This window comes from Lissotriton vulgaris, chromosome 5 (genome assembly GCF_964263255.1).
Source record: "Lissotriton vulgaris chromosome 5, aLisVul1.2, whole genome shotgun sequence".
Taxonomy (NCBI): domain Eukaryota; kingdom Metazoa; phylum Chordata; class Amphibia; order Caudata; family Salamandridae; genus Lissotriton; species Lissotriton vulgaris.
Window position 1 is genome coordinate 1,596,233,051 of NC_141693.1, and position 26,981 is coordinate 1,596,260,031.

The window sequence follows — 26,981 nt, forward strand, 5'->3', positions numbered from 1 at the left end:
AGTAGTGATAGATTCCTTACCTTAGAATTGCCCCCAGGCGTCAGACTGGATCCGGAAAGTTTTCGTTAGCAGTACCCCTGCGCGTTGGTAGGCGTCATCGTGCGGCTCAGCCAGCGTCGTTGGCATCGTCCTCGCCGAGATGACGTCGCTGGAGCTACTTAGACGCGCACACGGATGTCAGTTCTTACACGACTTTCCGTGCAAGGAACGCACAGCCATGCAAGATACTGACAACTGGTGCCTTGAAACTAGGGCCCTGAAAAGCGATGACCTTAACCCTAGAAATCAGTTTGCAGAACAGGGAGGATGGGTGGGGCGGTAAGGAATCTATCACTACTAATGTCTCTTACAGATATATCGTTATCGAAGGTAAGTAACTCGTGCATCTGAAATAAACACGAAGTTATAGATTCCTTACCTTAGAATAGAAACCCCAGCAATACCAGCCCCGGTGGTGGGTCTGCAAACCAAGATGACACCAAAAAGTCCTGGAGAATAGAACTGCCAAAAAAGAACCTCTCCGGACTTGGCTGTCCAGTCAGTAATGCTTGGTAAATGTGTGCAACGAGGCCCACATAGCTACCTGACAGATGTCATGCAAGGGTACTCCCAGTCGCCGTTCCCTCTAGGGCGCGCGCACCTCCCCTGACGTCAGCGCGCACACAGGACGGCGCAGGACAGAGTCGCGCCTCCGGCCGCTTTAAAGAAGCAAGCGGCGCGAACATGTGGCACTTTTCCATGGGTGCGGCGGAGCGGTCGTGAGGAGTGCAGGTAAGGAGGCGGTGCGGCTGGTGGGGCTTGTGGCTATGTGGGAGCGCGGTGCAGACTGTGGCCTTTTGTTTAAGTATTGTTGTTAATCAGAGCCCGTGAAGGGGCTCTGATTAAAAGCAATACTTAAACAAAAGGCCACAGTGGGCCGTCAGGGGGGCAGGCCACAGGGGGCACAGCGGCTGGGGAAACTAGCAGAACAGAAGGCAAAAGGAGCACAAAAACAAGGAAAAAAACGAGTGGCAGAGGGGCACAAAAAACGAGGGGAACACAGGACAGAAAGGCACAAAAAAACAGAGGAACAGAGGGCAGAAAGGCACAAAAAACGAGTGGAACAGAGGGCGAAAGGCACAAAAAACGAGTGGAAAAGAGGGCAGAAAGGCACAAAAAACGAGTGGAAAAGAGGGCAGAAAGGCACAAAAAACGAGTGGAACAGAGGGCAGAAGGGCACAAAAAACGAGGGGAAAACTAGTGGAACAGAAGGCAAAAGGGGCACAAAAATGAGTGGCACAGAGGGCAGACGGGCACAAAAAACTAATGGAACAGAGGCAAAATACAGATTACAGAAATATAGGGGCAGCTAAGAACAGGAGGCAGAACGGGCAGAGAGGAACGGAGGCAGCGAGGGGAGCAGAAGGGAAAACTGGGCAGCGACACGGGCAGCGAGGGGTACATAAGGAAAGACTGAGCAGAGAGAGCACGGGAAAGCAAGGGGAACAGAGGGAAGTAAAAGGGGCACAGACCATGTACAGGCAGCAGGGAAGACAGACAACAGCAGTCAGACACAATGAAAATACAGGCAATACAATAAATTTGCAAACTGCACTTAAGACCCTTATTGTGGCGCTGTACGTGTGAAAATGCATCATCTTTTCACTTTTTAAAGTGAACGTTTTGAGTGCCATTTGGCACCGCAGACACGCGTGGTTTGGTTCCTGGCGCACATAGCCATGGTTGCAGCGCACAAAGACCCTCCACTGCCGCACACAGAGGAGAAAAATTTGAGGGAACATTGCTCCCCGTCCCAAGACAGTAGTGGCTGCTGTCGCCCTGGTAGAATGGGCGCGCAGTCCCACTGGAGGCTCCTTTTTAGCCAAAGAATAACAAGCTTTTATGCACAGAACGACCCAACAAGAGATGGTCCGCTTGTGCATGGCCCGACCTTTCTTGGCACCACCCGGAACTGTTGAATGCGGTTCAGATAGAATGAGAGCTCACGTTTTGGGTCCAGACGGTGGAGACTCTCCTACACTTGAGGGATGCAGAGGCGGAAAGAAGGTGAGCATAGTGATGGTCTACCCGATGTGAAAGGCAGTGACAACATTCAGCAGAAAAGAAGGCTGTGTCCTTAGAACAACCTTGTCCGGATGGACAGAGAGAAAAGGAGGTTTAGAAGAAAGAGCCTGGAGCTCACTCACTTTTGTGGCAGAGGTGATGGCCACCAGGAATACAGTTTTCAAAGTAAGAAGATGAAGCGGACAGTTGTGAAGTGGCTCAAAGGAAGCACACATCAAATATGTTAGAACCGGGTTCAAGTCCCACTGAGGCAATATGAAGGGAATAGGAGGGAAAAGATGAGTAATGCCTTTTGAGAATCTATTTACAACAGGGAACTGAAAAGGGAAGGCTGATCTGGAAGCCGTAAAAAGGCTGAAATGGCAGAGAGATAGGCCTTAATAGTGCCCAGAGCCCTGCCGGGCCAAAGAAAGCAGGAATAGAATGACCTCTGAAAGAGGGGCTGAAAGAGGATCCAAAGTCTTTGCTGTGCACATCCCACAAATGTGAAGGGACGCCTGGCTGCCAAGATTACATCGCAAACTTCGGGGAGGAAGGTAAAAAAACGTCAACTGCCGCCACGAAATATCCACGCAAGGAGGTGGAGGCTCAACAGGTTTGGGTGGAGGACTGTCCATGCAGCTGCGACAGAAGATCCTCCCGAAGAGGCAGTCGTATTGGGGGATCGATGGCCATGCTGAGTAGCTCTAAATACCATAATCTTCGAGCCCAGTCCAGAGTCACAAGGATGACCTGAGCCCGGTCACCCTGATCTTCAGCACTCTGGGGGGGAGGGGGGAAGTTGTATAGGCGGAATGGCGTATAGTAGACCGCAACTCCACTTGTGATGAAAAGCGAGACGGCAACTCCACTTGTGATGAAAAGCGTAGCCTGAGTGCCGCCTCGGAAATTCCAACAGGCAAAACTGATGACATTGCACGTTCTCTTCGGTGGCAAATAGATCTAACCAAGGCTCTCCCCACTGATGAAAGAGTCCTTGCACCACGTCAGACTGCAGACGCCATTCGTGATCCATCATGCACTGGCGGCTGAGTTTGTCCGCCCTGGTGTTCAGAGAATCTGCCAGGTGTTGAACCACCAGGGAAACCCCCTGATGTTCCAGCCATGTCCAGAGGAGCATAGCCTCCTGATATAGGGTCCATGACCCCACCCTGCCCTGTTTGTTGCAGTACCACATGGCAGTGTTGTCCGGGAACACCTGCACTACTCTTCCCTTGACAGAGGGAAGGAATGCCTTCAGTGCAAGCCGGATCGCCCGAAGCTCCAGAAGGTTGATGTGGAGCCCGGACTCTGCCGGAGACCCGAGGCCTCTGATCTCCGCCACTCCCATGTGGCTGCCCAAACCCAAAAGGGGCGCGTCCGTCAAAACGGTGTGTTCCGGTTGGGGAAGGGAGAGGGTCTGCGCTTGCCCCTATCGCGATTCGGGAGCCACCACTGCAATTGTTGTGCAGTGCCCTCCAAGATCTGGACATGATCGGAGAGGTTGCCCTGATGCTGTGCCCACTGGAACTTCAGGTCCCACTGCAGAGCCCGCATATGCCATCTGGCATGATCCACTAGAAGGATGAGCAGGAGGCCTTCAGGCCCAGAAGCCGAAGGGTCATCCTGACCGAAATCCAGGATAGAGGCTTACAGATCAGAATCATAGCGTGAACATCCCGGACTCGCTGCTCGGGAGGATAAACCTGAAACTGCGCCGAGTCCAGACTGCTCCGATGCAGAGGAGCTTCTGAGATGGAATCAGGTGCGACTTCGGCACATTGATGGAAAACCCAAGCAAATGCAGGAGGTCCGCCGTAGTCTGGAGGCAACCCCGCCTTCAACAGCCAATTGTCAAGATAGAGGGAAGACTCAAACCCCCGATCTGCGCAAATGAGCTGCAACCACCGCCATCACTTCCATTAACACCCATGGGGCACTGCTAAGGCCAAAGGGGAGCACGGTAAACTGAAAGTGCTCGTGGCCTACTATGAACCGCAGGTAACGCCGGTGGGCTGGCAGGACGGGAATGTGAAAATATGCGTCCTGCAAGTCCAACACTACCATCCAGTCTGCAGGGTCGAGGGCAGACAAGACCGGTTGACGTTCCTGAGGTCCAAGATAAGACGCAGGCTTTTGTCTTTCTTGGGGACCAGAAAGTAGTGGGAATAGCAACCACGACCTACTTCTGGCCCAGCAACATGCTCAGTGGACTCCTTGGCCAAGAGGGCCGTGAGTTCCTGCTGAAGAAGTGCAAGATGGTCCACCGGCATGCAGTGGTACTGAGGTGGCATAGCTGAAGGGGTAGTCTCGAAGGGGAGGGAGTAGCTCCTTCGGACTATTTGCAGCACCCACCTGTCCGAGGTGATGTTGCAAAGTGCTCAAATTCTCTGGGGCCTTAAAGGCAAGGTGCCAGTCTGATTTTCTGTACACAGACATTTATTCATATGCAGCCTTGTTAGGCTAATTGCCTTTTACAACAGAATATTTGATGAAAATAAAGGGTATTTATGTTATGAAATGCATTTCTAGGCTCTAGCCTGTTTATTGCATTGATGTATGGAGTATTTTCATTCTGCAGAAAGTGTGTAATAAGGCCTTGTTAGCCTATACAGTATGTTGGGCTGCATATTATGGTTTATACATGTATATGTGTATTTTTTGGTTTAGTACTATGTACTAATTATTGTATATTACACATATATATGTATATTGTTATATGTTCCGGGTTCCCGCTCACGGGCGGAGATTATTCAGTGCTTATGACTATTAATGAGTATCCCCTGGAAGAGAAGGAAGATGTCCGGAGCGACCCAAGGGTGGATCGAGGAAGATGAAGATCTGAAAGCAGAGGGGACAATGTTCACAGTCACTAGCCAGTGACTGGAGTGGAACCAGGAAGGAACCAGATGCGGTTGTCACGATCAGGTGAAGAGTGGACGCTTGACTCTGCAGCCACATGGACCAGGAGGTGTCTTGAATGACCAGGATGGAGGCACGAGCTATCCCACGCAGTCTCTTTATGTCGGCGGTGTTGGTTCCGGATTCGGTGTCAACAGGCCTTGGCAAAGGCAACCCACGCGTTGAGTGGAAAAGGCGTCTGGTGCGGACCAGGACGGTCCGGGGTGCTTCTCCTTTGCAGGGAAGCAGGGGCCAGTCTGGAGCAACCAGACCAGCGGTGTGGATTTCGTGGATTGTCGTCTAGGAGGTCACTAGCCAGCCGGCAAGAGATCAGACAACGCGTTGAGCAGCAATCAAGCAAAAGGGCCCCACGCAGATCTCGTGGATGCTGGAGGGCTGATCTTCTGTGCAGGAGCTGCTCGGGGCTGGGGCTTCTCAATCCCCAAAGCACTTAGTCGAGGATGCCTCTGAAGTCGTGCTGGAAGCAAAGTGCAGTTTCTCCAAGATGGCCGGTCCCACGGACCTCGTCGCACCCACGGATCTCAGCTGTGCTGCAGATGTAGGTAGAGGTCGGAGGTCGGAGAGGTCTGGAAGTCCGGGTCTCTTCGGGCTCTGAAGTCTGGATCCACTCGGGAAGACGACAAAGTGAATTGCTGGAACGCTTGATGGTGCCCGCTTGTGCAGGGTGGTCACTCCTTGGCCACAAGGACGATTTCTTCAGTCTTCTGTGGAGCAGAACGTCGAAGTCCAGAGTTTCTTCTTGTAGAGTTTCAAATCAGGATTAATCTAATTTGGAATGGGACCAACTCCTACCTTTATTCTCCTAAAGGGGGCTGTACTATGACTAGGTCCCTCCTATGGGTGGGACCAGGAAGGGGGTGGTTACACCCCCTATCCTTTGTCCGGTTTCACGCCAGAGCTGGGGCTGGAGTGCCCCAGCAACTGCTTTGAACCGGTGTATGCACAGGGCACCTTGTGTGTCCCAGGCATGTCCAATTCCTTTCAGGCCTGTCCTACCTAATACACAAAACCCTGTCTGGGGTGGTGCTAGCACCTCCCACGGCAGGAAACCCTTTATCCAAGCCTCCCTCGCTGGAAGGACTCCCAGCAGCAGGAGGTCTGACTTGTGTCTGTGGTGGCAGCATCCATTTTGTGATCCTGAGGCTCGAGTTAACTTTAACCGGGGTTCACAGTTACATACATGTCGTGTCCCTCTAGAAGGGTGGAATGCTACCCCCGTCGCCAGAATTGGCGAGGGGGTAGTATTCCAATTCGTATGACACCTTACTCGACATGTTTTGATAATGCTTTGCCAAAGTTAGCAATAACCGCGAGGATTATAATACACTTAAGAGTATATGGTATAGCGTTATCATGGAAACAGCTAAAGGACTTGGTTCCGAAAGCTGCAGACAGGCTCAGCTCATGCCAAAGCACTATCTCACATAATTCCAAGAATTCTGCCTCCAGGATTGTTAAGGCCTGCCATAGGAGTGACTTATAGGAGTAAATGTGTCCATGTTAGGTTCAGATATAGGTATACTATATCTAAAGCAAAGGGTGATTACACCACCTTGCCCCAGCTGATTGATAAGCCAGTTGTGTCAGATTTGGATGGCCAGCCAGGGGTGGCATAATACATGCTGCAACCCCTGGTAGGCCTTGGGTGCACTTATGCCCTGGGTATGTATGGTACACTGTACAAGGACTTACAAGAGTGACCCAATACCAATTAGATATGTACCGAAGGTACATGGAGTCCATTTCAACAGAGAGAGCAGGAAGCCTGGGGTCCTGAATAGCAGGATCCCAGGCCAACTAAGTCGAAAACCAGCTAAACACTAGGCAAAAAAGTTGGGGGTAACCATAGTCCGATATCCACCTTCCTACAATGCCTAACTGCCAGAGTGGAGCGAATCTGTGAAGGTTAGTGAGGCGCGCTCGCCCTGGGAAGGCCTCACTGGACACCGGGATGGCCGCTTTACTGCTTGGGGCTCTGCAGCCAAATTATAAAGCAGACTGTCAGCACCATTTTAGACCTGATACGTCGTTCCAGTTGCTACACAGAGGCCCAGCAGTGTGTGAAGCGGAAACACTGACCTGGGTTTCGCATTAATCGAGGCCATCAAGAAGGGGAAGTGGACATTGTTTTGGCGCCGGAGGTGGCCCCCGCATCGTGGCCAAATATAGCTTTACCGCCCGCTAGGCAGGTTGCACAATGCAGCCCGGGGCCTCTGGAGTGTAAGCTTGGGCCTGCTACTGCATACAGTGCGCTGAGGTGATAGAAGGGGTCAGCCTCCGGGTGTATCTACACCATTGATTCCCCCGCCCCTCTAAAATCGTCTGATTCTGGACTCTGGAGTGAGGGCCCTGCAAGCAGGACTTCTAAGGCGGTTGCTCCACCACATAGCGCTAACCGGCAGGGGGGATCCTTGGCCATTCTGTGGTTCACACTGAGGTATCGAACAGATCACTGCAACTGGAATCCTAACACCCCCACTTCTGGTAGACCCCACTTCAAGCTCTCCTTTTGGAACGGGCACCAGGTAGTTTCTCTTCAGGGCCTAAGTTAGGGGCAGACCGCGACCATGGTAGATTCCCTCACTTAACTCCCTGGCCACCAGGACCACTCCGGAGACGCTGCTAGTGTTGAGGGCAGACAGAGAGCTGGACCTACCGGGTGCCCCCGGCTAGATAGCAGATTAAAAGCGATACACCCACATGATTTGCTACGCAAGCTGAAGAAACCTGTACTCCAGCTGTCCAGACCTCTGATATACTGCGGGGGGTCTTGTAACCCGTTCCTCCCAGAAATAAGCCTACTAAAGATGAGGACTCTGCTGTGGCCCGAAACAACCAGGTCACCTCCCTTTGGTCCAAGACCACTCCACACTCCCAAGATGACGGACTTGAATTTGGTTTGGAATCCGGAATGGGACCACATAATGTTACAGGCTTCGGATTAGTAGATGCATGGCGGAATTTACACCCTGACTCTAAGGACTACTCCTTTTTTTCTCACACTTTGACTGAAGCTGAATAATTAGACATATCTCTCCCTCAGACCATGCCCAGATCTCGGTATCTCTACATTCCCCCAAACCCCACATTGATGCCCTCCCTAGATGGAGACTACCGCCCCAGGCCCTCTGGGATCCGGCTGATGTAGCGGATATCCGGAAGAGATATAAGTTTTTTTTGTGACAAACGACCTTATCGAAAGCTCTGAAGCGGTTAGATGGGACGCCTTTAAGGCTACTATACGGAGTCATCTCCTGTTTCGATAACCAGGCTGCTGGAATCCAGTCTGCTAGAGACATCCCTTTCTGCGGACATCAAAATTCAAGAAAGAAAAGATCACTTACAACGTTCCGTTCGTACCAAATGTCTGCTCCCAGACTTACGAGGTCATATGTGAGTACTTTGCACTAACAAAGCGGAGAGACGCCTGCTTACTCTTAAACAGAAATTTTACACGGGGTGATGAGGTTGGGGCATGCCTAGCATGACGTCTACAGGATAAGGCAGCAAGACCACAAATTGTCAAACTCCAGTGCCCAGACGGTTCATGGGCTATCTCGGAGCCCGATAAATGCCGGACTGTCGAATTTTTAAGGGAATCTCTATGCGGACATATCCTGCTCCCCTGAGGCAGTCACAGGTTTCCTGGACTCCTGCTCTTGGGACGCGACTGACTCGTATCATAGGGATTTGATGGAGGAACCCATATTACAGGAGGAAATAGCTAGAGCCTTGAAACAACTCCCAGTAGGGAAGACGCCGGGCCCTGATGGTCTACTGGTAGCATTCTATCGTATTTTTCACCCCCAGCTTCGCAACCATTTATTGCAGCTTTTTAGTTTCTCTGATGTCTCTGGCCTTACTCCCTCAATGTCCGAGGCGGAGATAGTTCACGTTCCAAAACCAGGCAAACATCTTTCCCTGCCTTCCTCATTGTACCATCGCCCTTTTAAACACGGATGCCAAGATCTTCACCAAGATTCTGGTGAATCAGCTGGAAATTCACCTCCTTGGCCTCATTGACCCGGATCAGGTGGGGTTTATACATCAGTGTCAAGGAATAGATAACATCCGTAGGATAGCCCATCTCATCGAAAAAACACAGTTTAGGTACATACCGCTTTGCTTGCTGTCCTTGGACGCAGAAATAGCCTTTGACTGGGTGGATTGAGGATTTTTACAGGCGGTCCAATGGAAAATAGGATTGGGTCTGCGATGATTTCTAGGTTGATTTCCTCTTATGCTCACCCCACCACACGCATTCACCTTAATGGGCAGCTTTCTGCCCCCATTCTGATCTTTCACGGCACTCGGCAGGGATGCCTATTATCCCCGTTGCTATTTGCCTTGATGGGGTTACCTCTGGTCATCGCCATTCAACACAATCCTGCCATCCAAGGCGTTCCTATGGGAGTGTCCGTTCATAAAATCTTACTTCGCGGATGATCTTTTCTTCTCTCTCTCCTCCTAATTCACTCCCAGCGTTAGCCACACTTTTTCTCGCCTTTGAGAGAGCATCAGGTTTCAGTATTAACCTTGCTAAGTCACATGCCCTTAATCGTACCCTTCCGGCTGCAGAGGTTTTGGAACTCGAGAATCTCTTACCGCTGAATTGGTCTGATAAGTCAATACGATACTTAAGTCTAGACTTGACTCCTTCGCTCTCAACCTGGACTTCAGCCAACTGCTCCGGTTATAGAAGAGCCATTCGAAAGGAACTGCACAGATGGAGAGGCCTTCCTCTTGCATGGCTAGGTCATATCAACACAATAAAAAGGAGGCTTCTCCCAAAAAAACTATTTATTCCAGTTCCTCCCCAACCCATACCATAAACTGACATTCAGTCTCTACAAGACTTTACTGATTTTATATGGGGGAATTCCTGTCCAAGCATTTCTAAGGGGATTCTGATGCTACCGCAAGATCAGGGAGGACTGGTGTGCCGTAACCTCGTGAAGTATTACTGGCCTGTCACCTTCGCTATATATCGGAATGGGACATTTGAGAGGGCGAGGAGCATTGGTTCCACATGGACCGTGCGTTCTCTTGCAGACCCTTGTGGGACCTGGCTTGGGTCCCTCAGGGGCATGTGCCCGTAGCGCATACATAGCCACCCCCACTAAAACGGTCCTTGAGATTTGGGATAAACTGGCGGTCCCTCAAGGCTTGACAACGTTTCCTTCACTGAATACACCTATAATCCGTAATCCCATGTTCCCTTCAGCACTCGAACCATGGGCAATTAGTGGATGGTCGGAGGGCGAATATCGAATTATACAAGACCTGTTCCAGGGCAGCAAACTATGTACGTTAAATCAATGTAAAAAAGCTTTTCATCTCACAGAAGAGGCTCAGATGCAATAATACCAAATCCGACACTGGGTATCACCACAGGAATATACTCAAGGCACATCCAGAAAGCTTACTGCCTTAGAAACCTAATCCGCAGCTTAGGGGATCCAAGGGCCTGATATCCTATACTTACACCATTTTACAACACGCACAACAACGCATGACACACACATCAAACTCGATGGAAATTGGACTTAGAGGGGGGAGATACTCTTTGAGGACTGGGATAGACTATGGCGAAACATCCCGAAGGTATATCATAGAATTCCACAACGCAAGTCAGCATATAAACTCATGATGCAGTGGTAGTACATCCCAGCCCGCGTATACCGAATACTACCAAAAAGTCCCCGGACTTGCTGGAGATGTCAGGGCACTACAGGTGATTTCCTACATAACTGGTGGTTGTGCCCAGGGCTCACGATATTCTGTAAGGAGATCCTCAGCCACATTAGGAAAGCTGTGGGTTTCCCCATCCCCGCCAGCTGCTATGACACATGCACATTGGCATCTGATTTTACACATGGTGGGGGCTGCTCGACAGACAATAGCTCTATTTTGGAAGAAGTCACAACCTCCCCAGTAGGCTGCATGGTTTCTTCGCCTATTGCACCCTCTAGCCCTTGAACTACACAGTCTATCAACCAAACAGACGCTAGGTTCACCCGTAATATGCAGCCTCTCATTCAATAATTTTCTAGGACTGAACACTCCAGACAGGTTTGCCTTCGACTGCGAGCTTTATTTGAAGATTCTCTTGAACCCCAGATTAGGGGCCGACAGCCAGAGCCAACAGTCCAAGATAACGTCTGTGAATAGTTAATAATTGCAAAACGGCCACCGCTAACATACGGGCTTGCCCACACATTTATTTACTTTCCCCCACTTAACTTAGTCTTCATTGACCCCTTTAAGATGGCCGCCGATTACGCAATCGTGCAACTTCAATTCCTTGGCACTTGACTGATATCTGACTCTTGAGGATACTATAGGAGTCATTTTGACTTGTTTGCCTATACCAGAGGCACACTACCCTATCGGGTATTACACAGAACCTGCCTAAATAATCCCTACATGTGACACTACAAGATAGCCCCCACGTTTTTCACCCTACCACGTGGAGGCTCGTCTTTCCCTTAAAACCGGTCTTATCCCCGCCCACCTCCACCACCCGGATCCAGCAGCGAGGGGTAGGCACAATACGCGCAGCTCAGGAACTCCCAAGTAAGTCCCCAAACTCCTGGCCTGTCGACTTAAGGAGCACAATAATTTGGTATAATGCGCGTTTCCCTAACTAAAGTAGAGATTCGTTTCCTTATAGGACACGGCCCCGCTTAACGACTACCTGATCTGCTTCAACCTCCCCAGCAGCGCAATTTTGTTTTTAAAGCGCGGGTCTTCACCACATAGGCAGATTCGTCTTGGCAGACCAGCCTTGTTGAAGTCTGTTCCCAGCAGCGCAATATGTTGGTTCGAATGCGCGGGTCTTTAAAAGTCAGACAGATTCGTCCTGACAGACCTCCCCACTTTGAAGCCTCGTATAAGTATTCAGCTACGCTAAACAAGAACGATTGCTTGACCGTTTTGAAGTTTATAAGGGAATACGTTTTTAAGGGAATAAGCTTCACTTAACGGGTACCACTACTTTTCCGGTTTCACTTCCACCGGCAAGGCTTTTACCTTAGACTGCCGGGGAACCAGCAATCCCATGGGTTGCTCGCTGTTACACTGGTTCCGCCCTCCCTTGATGCCTAACTGACACATGACTCCGTTACTCTTACCCATTTCTGGGCAACGGTGATCTAATCCATTATCTGATCTCTACCCCAACAGTTAGAGAGTATAGTTAGAATACTGCATTTACCATTATGAGACGCGACCCACATGTTGTAAATTACAGGGAGATACTATAGTTAGAAACTCCAGGTCTCATCCATACCATCGAATGTACCTTTAACACACTAATTTACCTATACATAGAGCGTGTCATTATACAAGGGATCCTGTTCTCTATGTATACTAATTAGTTCAAAGGTCTGACAATACACCAACATAGACACTATATACCAAGATGTTCATAAGTCATACAGAATATTGGTACATGTGCTGGATATTTATACTATGTAATTAAATTAGCCACGGCATACTTGTAAATAGGCACTAAGATTCCTCCCTATACATAGCCTTGCGGTGGAAGATCTAACCTGAAGCTTTACCCACTGGATACTGTTGTTGTTCAACCGTTTAAAAATGTAGGTGAGTGTTGATAGCTTGCTGCTACACAATACCAAGTTGGTATTTTTTAACACGTTCTTTGTGCATTATGTTTTGAAAAAAAGGAAATGTCTTCCCTCCCACACCACTCTCACTGAGTCTCCCCTTTTGAGAGTGTACGCACACTTGTGTTGGGTGGTTAGACACGCTAGTGGAACAATACTCTGGCATGGAACCCACTCAAGTAGATCCAGTCACCGATGCGAATGTGAAATTAACCATATGTGATATGCTTTTCCTCTACAGGTTATGACAGCTTAACACAATAATAGTAATTTTCCCTTCAACCCTAAGTATTGTCTTGTACCCCCACTAGTGTACACACACCACAAACTAGGGATTTAGAGTAGACAGTCCTCACCTTTAGATACCAGCTAAATTATTAAATAGGTCCTGAAGAATCGCTTGTTTAATTGACACCAGCGAGAAACATGTTGACCAGACAATATTAATTTCTTGAGGAGCTCCGGAAGAATAATACTCCAGAATCCACCTCTAGAATATGGTTTTTAACTAAAGCAGCGGACCACCTGAATAAAACATTCCTGGTACCCCTAGCTTTATTTTAATTCACCTTCTACCCATTAAGTCTACTATTCCATTCTGGCCCCATACCCGCACTTCATCCTTAAGGCAGTTGGAAAAAGATCTCCGCCAAAGAGCCCCTCTATGAGTTGTTGGCCGTTGGGTATTGCACCGCCGACCCAACGAGGAGCAGGCCCAAATGATGAAGCATGACACCTGAAAGGGTGTGTGAGGGCATTAAATCCAACAAAATGGATCCCCAGGGTTAACCACTCAATACCCAACCATGTCTTCCGCATCACTGACACTTTCTATCTTTCCCATCAGGAACAGCACAGCAATCTTTGCATATACGTATCCTGAAAGGGCATGCTGTAGCTGGACCTTCTATGTCTCCTGAAGTAGTAATAGCCCTTTACTCCTCCTTTTTTGATATCACAAACCCCCAGGGTCATTGCCATAGCGGAAGAGGTGATTCAGAAAAGGGGGTGGTGATGGACAGAGTATCTGAATTAAGCAGAACACTCCTACCCAGTCCACAGATCAGGGCTTGATCCATCACCGTTTTTTAGCTCACTGCACCATCCCAGCTCAGAACCTGGCTACATGCAAATTAGTCTGTCCCTGGCCCAGTGTATCATGGGAACAGGGCAGACCAAACTACCAAGCCATTTCTTATACTGGGAAGGAAACAAGCTTCCGGGGACCGGTTTCTGGCATTTCAGCCGTCTTCGGCCCGGCTTGCTTGAATCCTGATGGTGCAGTGAGCAAGAAACTCACATCTGAGTATACCCTTCCACGCTTATGGTGGACAAAACGATTCAGAAAAGGGGGTGGTGATGGACAGTATCTGAATTAAGCAGTGTACCTCTCCCCCTGGGGGTGGCCACCTCTATGTGTACAAGAATTGTGCAGTCTTATTTAGGTTACCAAATTTACAACATGGACTAACAACCCTTCAGTGTCATAGGGGACCATATATGAAGCAAAGACTTGTTTAAAAATTGTCATACATTTATTCAAAAAATTTCTGTTTAAAAAGTCATAGTACTACAAAACTGTTGCATTAAAAACCATTACAAGATATATGTTCAATTTATACAAACAATATTAATAACACATTTCTTAAAACCAATTTCAGTTATTTAAAAAATTTTTTTTTTTGCTTATGCAGCATTATTTTCCAAAAAACATATTTGTACAAAGGTAATAAAACACAAATAATAGGAACAAACTGTCGACGCGGCGTTTCGGTGCCTCTTAAGTTCTTGCACCTTCTTCAGGACTCGTTCCCTGATTGGTCACATCCAGGTAGTATTCCCTGGATCCTTTTTAATCATATGAGTCTGTTTAACATCTGCTCATATTTTCCGTTCCCTTCATTTATATGGGATTTCTTCACAATCAGTATTCTTGGTCTTTCCTCAGAGACTATGGAAATTAACCACTTCAGTACGGTTTTTGTTTCCAATTCTACTTTGGTTGTAAGGAAGACGCCTCTGGGAGCTCCCCTTTTTTTTGGGTTGGATACTTCACACCCCTGCTCCGTCTTATTGGATATTTAGAGTTACTCTTAATTTACTTCACTCTTGGGGATGTTGGTCTTTAAATTGAAGCCTTTTGACTTGGCTTGTATTTTTGGTAATGGGAGCTGAGCTGCGTGGCGTCCTCCTTGAGTCTTCTCGATCTAGATCTAAAAAGGGGAGCTCCCAGAGGCGTCTTCCTTCCTTTCTGAGGAAAGACCAAGAATACTGATTGTGAAGAAATCCCATATAAATGAAGGGAACGGAAAATATGAGCAGATGTTAAACAGACTCATATGATTAAAAAGGATCCAGGGAATACTACCTGGATGTGACCAATCAGGGAACGAGTCCTGAAGAAGGTGCAAGAACTTAAGAGGCACCGAAACGCCGCGTCGACAGTTTGTTCCTATTATTTGTGTTTTATTACCTTTGTACAAATATGTTTTTTGGAAAATAATGCTGCATAAGCAAAAAAAACATTTTTTAAAATAACTGAAATTGGTTTTAAGAAATGTGTTATTAATATTGTTTGTATAAATTGAACATATATCGTGTAATGGTTTTTAATGCAACAGTTTTGTAGTACTATGACTTTTTAAACAGAAATTTTTTGAATAAATGTATGACAATTTTTAAACAAGTCTTTGCTTCATATATGGTCCCCTATGACACTGAAGGGTTGTTAGTCCATGTTGTAAATTTGGTAACCTAAATAAGACTGCACAATTCTTGTACACATAGAGGTGGCCACCCCCAGGGGGAGAGGTACACCGAATAAGGTATAACAATCAGGAAAAGGCACCCTGTTTTTTCTCATAATTGTTGACCCAGTCTTTTTCCTGACAGAAAGGGTAGCTCCCTACTCATAACTTTTCTGAATTAAGCAGAACACTCCTACCCAGTCCAAAGATCAGGGCTTGATCCATCACCGTTTTTTAGCTCACTGTACCATCCCAGACGACAGCTGAAATGCCAGAAACCGGTCCCCGGAAGCTTGTCTCCTTTCCAGTGAAGAATTGGCTTGGTAGTTTGGTCTGCCCTGTTCCCATGAGGCACGGGGTCAGACTAATTTGCATGTAGCCAGGTTCTGAACTGGGGTGATGCAGTGAGCTAAATAACGGTAATGGATTAAGCCCTGATCTCTTGACTGGGTAAGAGTGGTCTGCTTAATTAGGACACTGTTCATCACCACCCCCTTTTCTGAATCGTTTTTGGCCACTACAGGTGTGGCAGGGTACACTCAGACATGAGTCCCTTGCTCACTGCACCACCAGGATTCAAGCAAGTCGGGCCGACGACGGCTGAAATGCCAGAAACCAGTCCCCGGAAGCTTGTCTCCTTTCCAGTGAAGAATTAGCTTGGTAGTTTGGTCTGCCCTGTTCCCATGAGGCACGGGGTCAGACTAATTTGCATATAGCCAGGTTCTGAACTGGGGTGATGCAGTGAGCTAAATAACGGTGATGGATTAAGCCCTGATCTCTTGAGTGGGTAAGAGTGGTCTGCTTAATTCAGACACTTTGTTCATCACCACCCCCTTTTCTGAATCATAGCGGAAGAGGTGGCCTGCCCCCTCACCCTGCCTCACACTCCCCCTCGCACTTTGGCACAAGCATTGCTCTCTCCCTTTCCTCCTTCCTCTTTACACAGAGATTTAGATTTTCCCCTTTTTTTCCACTAACGTTGGTAGTATTCTCCTGCTAATACCAGGCTTGACTAAGGGAAACAGCTCCGACACAGTGCAGATACATGGGCTTATACACACACAGTCAGACTCTCGCTTCATAAGGTAGACAATGAGAATGGATGGCTGGGTGCCCCGATCGCCCGGGAAACCTTTGCAGGCGGTTGGCGTGTCCCCGGCTGGTATGCCCAAAGTGGCGCGGTGGGAGCACGCCCGCCGCCTAAGTGGGTTGTCCTAACACCCGCCCAGAAGTTCATGCACTTTTGGGCGGGATGCAGAGGCTCCCCCGCCTTCCCGCTGCAAGATAAGAGGCGCGGGAATCCAGGCAGGCGTCCTCTTGTTCCTGCGCTCTGAAGGCTGCACCACTCGTCGCTCGTGAGCCCTCAAGGGAACAAGCTGCAGTTTTTGAACGTGGTAATCGTTTTTTCTGTTTCAGTCGTCGAAGCATATCTGGAATCCGAGGATCTGCTGGAAAACAGGCAGTGATAAAACGAAACTACAGATGCCTGGAAAGAAGAGTGGAAAGAGCTCCGAGATGGAACGGATGCTGCGCACACTGGTAAACCAAGTGTCGGCGATGGACAGGAAACTTGGTAAAGTAGACCGACTGGGTCGCGGCTTAGCGGCGCTCCAGAAAAAAGTGGAGGCTCAGGCAGGGCCCTCAGGGAGACCTAAGAGGATCGTGGGGCCTGCTTTGCCAAACGTTACTCCAGGGGGGGATAAGGGGAAAAAGAAGAAAGGAAAAGGGGGTCCTAGCGAGGCCCCGGTCCCGATTGAGGTCCTGCTGGTCCCAGTAACACCAGCAGCCAGCCCAGTACCCACACCGGATGGGGGATTGCCAATCCCTGTGATTATCACACTGCTGGATAAGGATCAAATACCCCCCGAACTGGTGATGCATCTGACGGCGCGGTTGCCTTGGTTGAAGGGAGCAGGGGGATCCGCGGCTGCAGAAGATCCAGCTGAAGAGGCTAGGCAGATTATCGACCAGCTCAGGCAGGCAAGGGGCTCTGGGGCAGCGAACGTACCTTCTACTCCTCTGCAGGTGGCGAACCCGGCCGCAGACGAGAATCGGGATAAGTCGACGGACACGACCAGAGGTACAACAGAAGACGGTAAGAGGTCGCTCCCAATAATGGGGGAGGGCGCTATACCTTCAAGGCGGGAATGCTTGGCACAACATGTTCCTATGGCCACAAAAGAGGGTGTGGGCGAATAAGTACATTAATATGTTTTCATTGTTGACGGACAATCGTGAGTTAGAATATGCCAAGACCCAGAAGGATTTGTGGCACCCCAGTGAATGGAGGGCAAAAATGGCAGAATTCAGGGTGGAAGAGTCTATGATGAACTGGATCAGGGCTTTTTCTGTTTTTGTAGCAATTATGGGTGAGTGAACACCAGAACTGTAGGGAGATCTTGCTTGCTACCAGAAGTATGGAGGGGACGCATGGAAAGGGTATGACATGTCATTTAGAAAAGCGAAAGAGTTTAATGAATCCCTGACTTGGGATTGTTTGGACACTGTATCTTGGCATGCGCAGTTGACGCCAGGCTCGACGGGTGGATCAGGGTCGAGTGTAAACTGCTTCAGGGCTTTTCAGCAGAAACATCCACAGCCCTTTCGACCAGCCCACGGGGGAGATGAACCACCAATGGCCAATTTTGTCTGTTCCCCATTAGGGGTAGTTCCCAAGAAGGAGCCGGGAGAATTCAGGCTTATTCATAATCTGTCTGCACCGAGGGGGGCTTCCGTGAATGAGGCAATCGATGAAGGCATTTGCAGTGTCAGGTACGCATCATTTGATGACGCTGTGGTAATGTTGAATCGCCTAGGCCCCGGTGCATTGTTGGCAAAATCGGATATTGAATCCGCATTTAGGTTACTACTGGTGCATCCCCAGGATCAGCACTTGTTGGGTTTCGCATTTCAGGGGAAGTACTACATGGATATGTGCATGCCGATGGGTTGTTCAATTTCGTGTGCCTATTCTGAAATGTTTAGCTCATTTCTGGAGTGGGCATTCTCGAAGGCCTCAGGGCACCAACATGTGATGCCTTATCTCGATGATTTCCTGTTTCTCGGCCCGGCGGGCTCTCGGGACACTGCACGGTCATTGCAAGAATTCTGCGTGCTCATGCGGGGTTTCGGGGTCCTGTTGGCGCCAGGTAAGACAGTGGGTCCAACTGCCTCCCTGGAGTTTCTGGGTATTGAACTAGACTCCGTGGAGGGTTGTTTCCGTCTGCCGGCAGATAAGATCGCCAAATTCAGGGCCTCCTTGTTGCAATGCCTTCGGAACGACAAGGTGACACTGCACCAACTACAGCAAACAGTGGGACAGCTGAATTTTGCACTGAGGGTGATACCGATGGCTCGCCCTTTCTCCCGATCCATTGCCCAGGCCATGGTTGGCCTCAAGGAGGGGCACCATCGTACGAGGCTGTCGGCTGAGGTTCGCCAGGACATGCTCATCTGGCTGGCATTCCAGGCGGATTTCAATGGTCGTGTAGTCTGGAGCAAATCCCCAGCCTCGTCAGCAGATTTAGGTTTATGGACCGACTTTGCGGGCAGTGTGGGGTTTGGCGCGATCCTTGGTAACCGATGGTCGGCCCAGAAATGGCCAGCATGGTGGGAAACAAGTGGCTTGACGAGCAACATTGGTTTCCTAGAGTTATTCCCCATCTGGGTAGCATTGCCTGCCTGGCCAGAGTAGTTCCAAAACCGCTCAGTGATATTTTGGTCAGATAACATGACCATGGTTGAGTGCATTAACCAGCAGGCTGCACGCTGCAAGTGGATATTGCGATTGTTGAAAGAAGTTGTGTTGAAATGCTTGCAGCTAAATGTACAATTCAGGGCAAAACATGTGCTGGGAGTACTGAATAATGCAGCTGATGCGCTCGCTCGTTTCAAAATGCAGGCATTGTTCACCCTCAGCGGAGCTAGTGGCAGCGCCATTTCCCGAAGCATTATGGCAAATCGACGCCCCGGACTACAAAACCTCGTGGCAGCCCGTTTAGTGCCCAGGACAAGAAAAGCTTACGAAGGGGCGTTCCGCTCGTACTGCGCCTTTCTGGGCCCTGCATGGGAGCATAGATTGGGTCAGGAGCGGTCCTTTACCCAATTTCTAGTGACACCTAGTGAGGTTATCCTATTCCGGGCAGCGTTTGCGTTGGCATTCTATGGGATCCTGCATGTAGACGAACTGGTGGCTGCCAACAAAAGGGATACCGAGGGGGGGTCTGCGCAGGGACCACACACAAGTGAGGGGGGATTCCCTGCTGATCACGATAGTCAGGTCAAAGACAGATCAGGAGGCCCAGGGGAGTAGCATTGTGTTGCAGCGCGCTCCGGGTAGTCCCTGTTGTCCAGTGAGGCACGTGGAGGCCTACTTAACCCCTTAAGTGCTGCCTCGGTGCATTGGCCGACGGCAGCACTACCTCCCCAGTGCTGCGCACGACCATTGGACGTCCATTCAGCACTAGTTCCAATGGACAGCGCAGCACTGGGGAGGAATGTTTAATAGCATCTATGAGGTTAAAGCAAAGGGTGACGACGTGGGGGGGCCTTGCTGCAGCATGCTGACGGCACCCCATTAACAAAGTTTCAGTTCCAGAGGGTGCTGGCGATCACGATCGCAGCTGCAGGCTTGAACCCGAGTGATTTTGGAACTCATTCATTCAGGATAGGGGCCGCTACATAAGCGACAGCTGGGGGTCTGCGGGCAGACAATGTTAAACAATTGGGGCGCTGGTCTTCAACTTGTTTCAAACGTTATGTGCGGCTGCACATGTTGTAATTTACTGAAGTGCACTCACGCTTGTTGTCTTTCGTTTCGATTACAGTTTCACAAGCCTGTGACGCAGGGCGGAAATTGGGACTGGCCCAGTATCAGCTAACCACCACTTCAGGAAAAAGAAATGGAAGACGAGTGGTCTGGGTCGTGGGCCACTCATACGTGAGGCGTGCCGCAGACATTCAGGGCAGGTGATGCGATCCACACATCTGAGGAATATGGTTTCAGGGTGTCCTTCCATGGGAAGAGCGGCTTGGGTATTGACCGACTGCAAAGTTTTGTGGGGGAATTGTTAGGGCGGCACAGGTCACCGCCATCAGTAGTCATAGTGCACGTTGGAGGCAATGACTTAGTGAGGTTGGGCAGACGGGCTTTATTCGAACACATACTTTCAGCAGTTAGTTGGTTAGCAAAGACACTCCCGGGGTGCACGTTAGCTTGGTCACACATGAGGGTATGGAGGGGAGGGCGGTCCACGACAGCGTTGAACCATTCGGTAAAGAGGGTCAACAATAAAATGGAAAAATTGTTTCGCTCTGCTCATCTTCAAAGCATACCTCACGGGTGCATCTAGGGGGGTCACTTATGCAGACAATGGGGTGCACCTGTCCAGGGTGGGGAATGACTTATTGATAGGAGACATGATAGCTTGGCTAGTGGGATTGAGGAGACATGACCTATAGGAGTTGTGGGGGGGCCAGATAGTCGGTCAACTATCTGGCCTGTGGCGGTAAGGTCATGATCGGTTAGCAGTGATTTCAAAGTCCCTAGTGGGGGCGCCACCCATTATGGATTGGAGCGCCCGGGGGAGGCGGCCATTGAGCCTCCCACGGGGGGACCGCACCCATTACGGATGGGATCGCCCAGGGGGAGACGGCCAAAGGCCCCTCCCAGGGGGAGACTGCTATATACCCCTCCCACAAATTTCCCGGGGGCCGGATATCCGCTTCGGCAGAAGAGAGTGCGCGGGAGGGGGGGGGGGGGGAAGAGTCCACGCTGTCCTTCTTACGCATACCCCGCACGGGAACTCCGACGACCTTAAGATGGCGCCGAGTGAAAGGGGGCCCCCATGACAAGGGAAGTTACAGTTGGCTACGAGGGTAAAGCCCTCTGCGCATGCGCCACTCTCACGAGAGGGCGGAAATTTGGTGATAGGGATCTGACACCGGTTAAGACCTTGCCGTTGGACCCTAACAATAGGATGTACAAAATTCGTATGCAATGCATTATGTCATGATGTTAGACTCTGTTAGGAAAATCTTTGTATTAGAGATTTGTTAAGGTTAGCCTGGATACCTGTCTTCATCAAGTGTAATGAAAGTTGAATGTTGTACATGATAAATGAAACGTTTTAATTTAAAGTTTTAAATTTTGTTTCATATTTAAATAAATAAATACGGCCGGGGGTTCGTGAGGCCCCCCTGCCTTCCAAAAGTTCTAACTGTGTCTGTCTCCTACCATTGGGATTGGTGGTGGAAGGCGTGGCGGGCATCCCGGACCATATGGAAAGGGGAGACCTCTCGGTCACCCCAAATGTATGGCTGGGTGCCCCGATCGCCCGGGAAACCTTTGCAGTCGGGGGCGTGTCCCCGCCCAGTATGGCCAAAGTGGCGTGGTGGGAGCACGCCACCGCCGCCTAAGAGGGTTGTCCTAACACCCGCCCGCAAGTTCATGCACTTTTGGGCGGGATGCGGAGGCTGCCCCACCTTCCCGCTGCAAGATAAGAGGCGCGGGAATCCAGGCAGGCGTCCTCTTGTTCCTGCGCTCTGAAGGCTGCACCACTCGTAGCTCGTGAGCCCTCAAGGGAACAAGCTGCAGTTTTTGACCCACCCACCAGCCCCTGTTGCAGAAGTTTTGGTATAAACAAAGTTCTGATTCGCAATTGAATGGGACGCATAAACGTCTTGTTTAGGCCGTTTTCTCCCATCATAGATTGATTCCAAGAGTGTGTATGCAACTGAATACTTGTCTTTAGGCCTTTTTTCCTTTGTAGAAGTGTAATGAACTGTATGCAATAAAATTGTTTCTCTGTTATAGGACCTTTTCTCCTTAGTAGCAATGTTTATAATATGTGGATACTATCTTGGGACGTCCGCTCGACAAGGGCGGGAGTAGCAGTGAGGGATATATCTAGCTGTAATATAAGATTAAGCATAGGTTTTTTCCCACTAGTAGGTAACTAACTGTCGTATTTATTTAGTCTTCGGTCGGGTGGTAAGGTCATGATCGGTGAGCAGTGATTTCAAGGTCCCTAGTGGGGGCACCACCCATTATGGATGGGAGCGCCCGGGGGAGGCGGCCATTGGCCCCTCCCAAGGGGGGGGCGGCACCCATTACGGATGGGATCGCCCAGAGGGAGACGGCCATAGGTCCCTCCCAGGGGGAGACGGATATATGCCCCTCCCACGAATTTCCCGGGGGCTGGATATCCGCTTCGGCGGAAGAGAGGGGGAAGGTTGGCGGAGAGTCCACGCTGTCCTTCTTACGGATACCCCGCACGGGAAGTCGGACGACCTGAAGATGGCGCCGAGTAAAAGGGGGCCCCCATGACAAGGGAAGTTCCAGTTGGCTACGAGGGTAAAGCCCTCTGCGCATGCACCACTCTCACGAGAGGGCGGACATTTGGTGATAGGGATCTGACACCGGTTAAGACCTTGCCGTTGGCCCCTAACGATAGGATGTACAAAATTCGTATGCAATGCATTATGTCATGATGTTAGACTCGGTTAGGAAAATCTTTGTATTAGAGATTTGTTAAGGTTAGCCTGGATACCTGTCTTCATCAAGTGTAATGAAAGTTGAATTTTGTACATGATAAATGAAACGTTTTAATTTAAAGTTTTAAATTTTGATTCATATTTTAATAAATACGGCCGGGGGGGTCGTGAGGCCCCCCTGCCTTCCAAAAGTTCTAACTGTCTGTCTCCTACCATTGGAATTGGTGGTGGAAGGGGTGGCGGGCATCCCGGACCATATGGCTCTTTACACAACTCCAGTGAAATTAGGAACTTCACTTTACCACTACACGGCAAGCGAGGAGTTTCAATTTAGGCTCGATTCAGATTGTTTCATTTTGCTCATGCCTCTAGCTCGGCGAATCTTCCATTTGCACTATTAGATTTATGAGGCATGGGTTTGTCTACATCCTACATGCTATTGTTGATATACTGTACTGCCGATACTTGAGCTTGAATGCGACTATGTGCCTTACCAAGTCTGTATATTTCAACCTGGTTGATTCCCTCTGTTCGTCATTACTCCAATAAACAGATTTGAAAAGAAAAAATAAATGACGTTTCGGAGACGGGTGCAGACACCTCAATTTTAAGCTTACATTTTTATTGGTAACTGTTGTGATATAACATGGTGAGTGCCATCCACCCTTGTGATGTAATGCATTCCATTGCCTCTCATTGGCACCTCAAGTCATCCCATCCCCTACAGTCCAATGTTGTCAGTTACATAATGTTTGTGATGCAGTTCTTTGATCCAGCACTTTAACAGGACATGTCTGGGGCTTCCTGGTAATAAACCAGATGCCGTGCTGGAAATCACTTAAAACAAACAAATGGAGAAGGAAGCGTGCTGTGCAGTGAAGAGGTGTAGGCAGTGTACAAGTCTACTATGCAGCCTGACTAGGTGTCTCAGCCTCGTCAAGTTTGCAGTACTGGCTCATGGAAAGTGAGCCGTTTTTAAAGAAATTCATGCCCTAGGCGAGCTGGCTCCTGCTCCGCAGCAGATGTTTGCTGGCTGAGTGACGATTTGTAATGACGACGTTGTGGATGGTACCTCACTGAAGCAATCTGCGTGCTATGTCCAAGTTACCAGGTACATATCCCAACAAATGCAGATATTTTACGTAAAGAAGCGTGTGGCGACCATCTTCAATGGAGATTTTTGCCATGTGAGTGAATGTTCCAGTTGCTTGGTGTGTGCACCATCGCCTGTAGAAAATCGACGCAAACAATTGTGTGGCAGCCATCTTAGAAGGATATTCTACAGTGCAAGAGTGTGTACCCGTGGATACGGACTATTCATTCTGGAACGTAAGCAGATTACATCGTAAGGCGTAAGCGCAAATAGAAATGTTCTAGGGAGCTTCTGAAGGTAGTGTTAAGAGGACTGCTGCAGAGTAACACAACAATGGTTGCAACGCGGATGAGAGTTTACCATCATAAATGAAGGTAATTTTTGGGGCACAGCAAAGAAAAAAATAAAGTGGTGAAAGCATTTGAAGATGATTAATTGGACACAAGAATATTTATTTCAAAGCAAGCAAATTGTATTCATAAGTTTACAGAAGAGTATGTATTATCTCTATAGGTATAAGAAAGTGTTCATTTAGAATGAAGCTGATTTTACTGCATATAGTCAATTACAAATCAGCTACTGTGTGGGCAAGAATTTCTTTGACATTGACTAGCAATTCTAATGCAATAGCAAAATTCATATAAGCACCAGCAATGTGTGCCTTGAATCTAATGAACTTGGACAATTCACAACCATTTCTTCAATCTAAGGGTGAACCCAGAATGCAATTGAAAGAATGTAAAGAGTATTTTTGTAATTATATGGACACTTTTAATGAAGAGAAAGTACAGTTATATTGCCTAGGTCCTGGTGGTCTTAAATCATAATCAAATAAAGAAACCACCTGCAGGAGATGAACTCTTTACACATGCATTAAAAGATCGTGATGCTCATTTTCGGCCAATTGTATGTGTGGCTGTAGACAGGCACAACTTTTTCCAAAGTAAACATAAAACAAAAGCAAGTGTGGATGATTATGTATAAGCATTAAGGGCATTTGCATCAACATGCAGATCTTGGATCTTACAAGCAAAATGTATCCAAGGCCAAATAATTATGCATGCAAGCAATCCTAATATACAGGATAAGCTGTGGTAAAATGGTGAATATCCCTTAAAAGAGGTGGTAGCATTGGTCAAGAAAGCTGAGCTTACAGGGAGGTGTGCCAAAGCAGTTCTTCAAGAATCCAATAAAATCATACTAATTAGTAAATACAATTGCTGGGCTAATTTTTTAGTATTTTTATTGTTTTTATCATCATGTTTTTACTGTGTACTTTTATGATTTTAATTAATCGAATAAAGTGAATTTTGACTTGACTAGTAAATACAGTTATAACATGAACATTGATAACAAAAGCAGAAATAACTTGGGTACTTCTAGGGTAAAAAGTAGTTGATGAAAAGAACAAGGGTTCTAGAAAATGCTTTCACTGTGGCTCTGGGGAGCATTTAGCCTATTTCAAGAAATGTCCAGCAAAGTATCAAAAGGGCACACTTTGCGGTATGATTGGGCATTTTGCCCAAATTTATAGAATTTTTCTTTCTAACTACAATGAAAGGGTATAGTGTGAGTAGTAAGATAAAGGAAACTCTGGGGTATCGGAAGATTTAGATTCCTCTAATGTAAACTGTTTTGCATAGATTATGACATTTTGGATGATAACCATGCTAGGGTTAAAAAAATATATATATATGTGGAGTGAACATGGGTGAAGTGTTGCTGAAAGTGGAAGCTGATTTTGGGTCCTTCTACCATCGTAAGTCAAGACATTTGGAAACGTAACTTTGTTGAAAAACTAGGTGCTCATCTTCACAAATCTAATGTTAATGCAGGGGACAGTATTGATTTTATTGGATCCATGAATATTGAATTCAAATTTAAAAATAGGAAAGCAAATTGTAAGCTATTTGTAGCAAGAAAAGGACTTTCTGTCCTTGGTTGGAGTGATCAGGGTGAGCTTGGCATTATTCTTAATTCCAATTGTGCTGATCCTGTTCATTCTATCAATTGAATAGAGAATTGAACAAAATTGATCAAGGAGTTCCTAGAAGTTGTTTTGGGTACAGTTGGGTTGTAAAATGATTTTGAACACAGAGTTGAAATAGAACACAATGCTAAAGAACAAGTTACTTACCTTCGGTAACTATATATCTGCAAGAAACAGTAGTTAGTATTGGATTCCTTACCATAGAATATCCCCAGGCGTCAGACTGGATCCGGAAATTTTTGCGTATCAGAACCCTTGCGCGTCGGTAGGCGTCGTCTGCGGCTCCGCGTCCGACGTCTGTGTAGGAGAGTAGGGTCTGCAATCTTATGATCACCCAGATTTTTTTGCTTTTGTTTCACTGGTTTACGACTTTCTCTGGCTGTGGGCCTGCCAATCAGAACCACAGCCTAGCTGTTCTCTCGCTAAATTGATGTGTACCTTAGGTGCATTACCCAATTGGAACTGGGCCACCTTGTCAGACCCTGTAACTCAGGGCATCGGTGTACCCAGGGCCTACCAGGGGCTGAAGCATGTATTATGCCACCCCTGGATGGCCATCTAAATCTGACACAACTGGCTGCGCGACAGCTGGGGCAACGTGGCGTACTCGCCCTTTGCTTTAGATATAGTATACCTATATCTAACCCTCAAATGGACACCCGAATTCCTATCAGCCACTCCTATGGCAGGCCTTGACAATCCTGAAAGCAGAGGGCGTGGAATCGTGTGAACTGGGCTCTGGCACGAGCCGAGCCCGGTGGCAGCTTGCGGAACCAAGACCCAATGGCTGTTCCATGATAACGCGTACCATATTGATAACTTCGGTATCGCTTTATCAAGACATGTCGAGTAAGGTGTCATACGAATCGGGATACTGACCCCTCACCAATGCTGGCGACGGGGTTAGCATTCCACCCTTCTAGAGGGACACGACATGTACTTAACTGTGAACCCCGGTTAAAGTTAACTGAAGCCTCAGCTCCACAAAATGGATGCTGCCACCACAGACACGAGTCTGACCTCCTGCTGCTGGGAGTCCTTCCAGCGAGGAGAGCTTGGAC

The 26,981-nt window shown here is 48.4% G+C and overlaps 1 protein-coding gene across 1 annotated transcript in view; it reads right to left on the reverse strand.

Moving 5' to 3' along the window:
- IPO4 (importin 4) overlaps positions 1–26,981 on the reverse strand; it is a 2,281,504-nt gene that overhangs the window by 1,694,751 nt on the left and 559,772 nt on the right. The gene's annotated exons all lie outside the window — the stretch shown is intronic.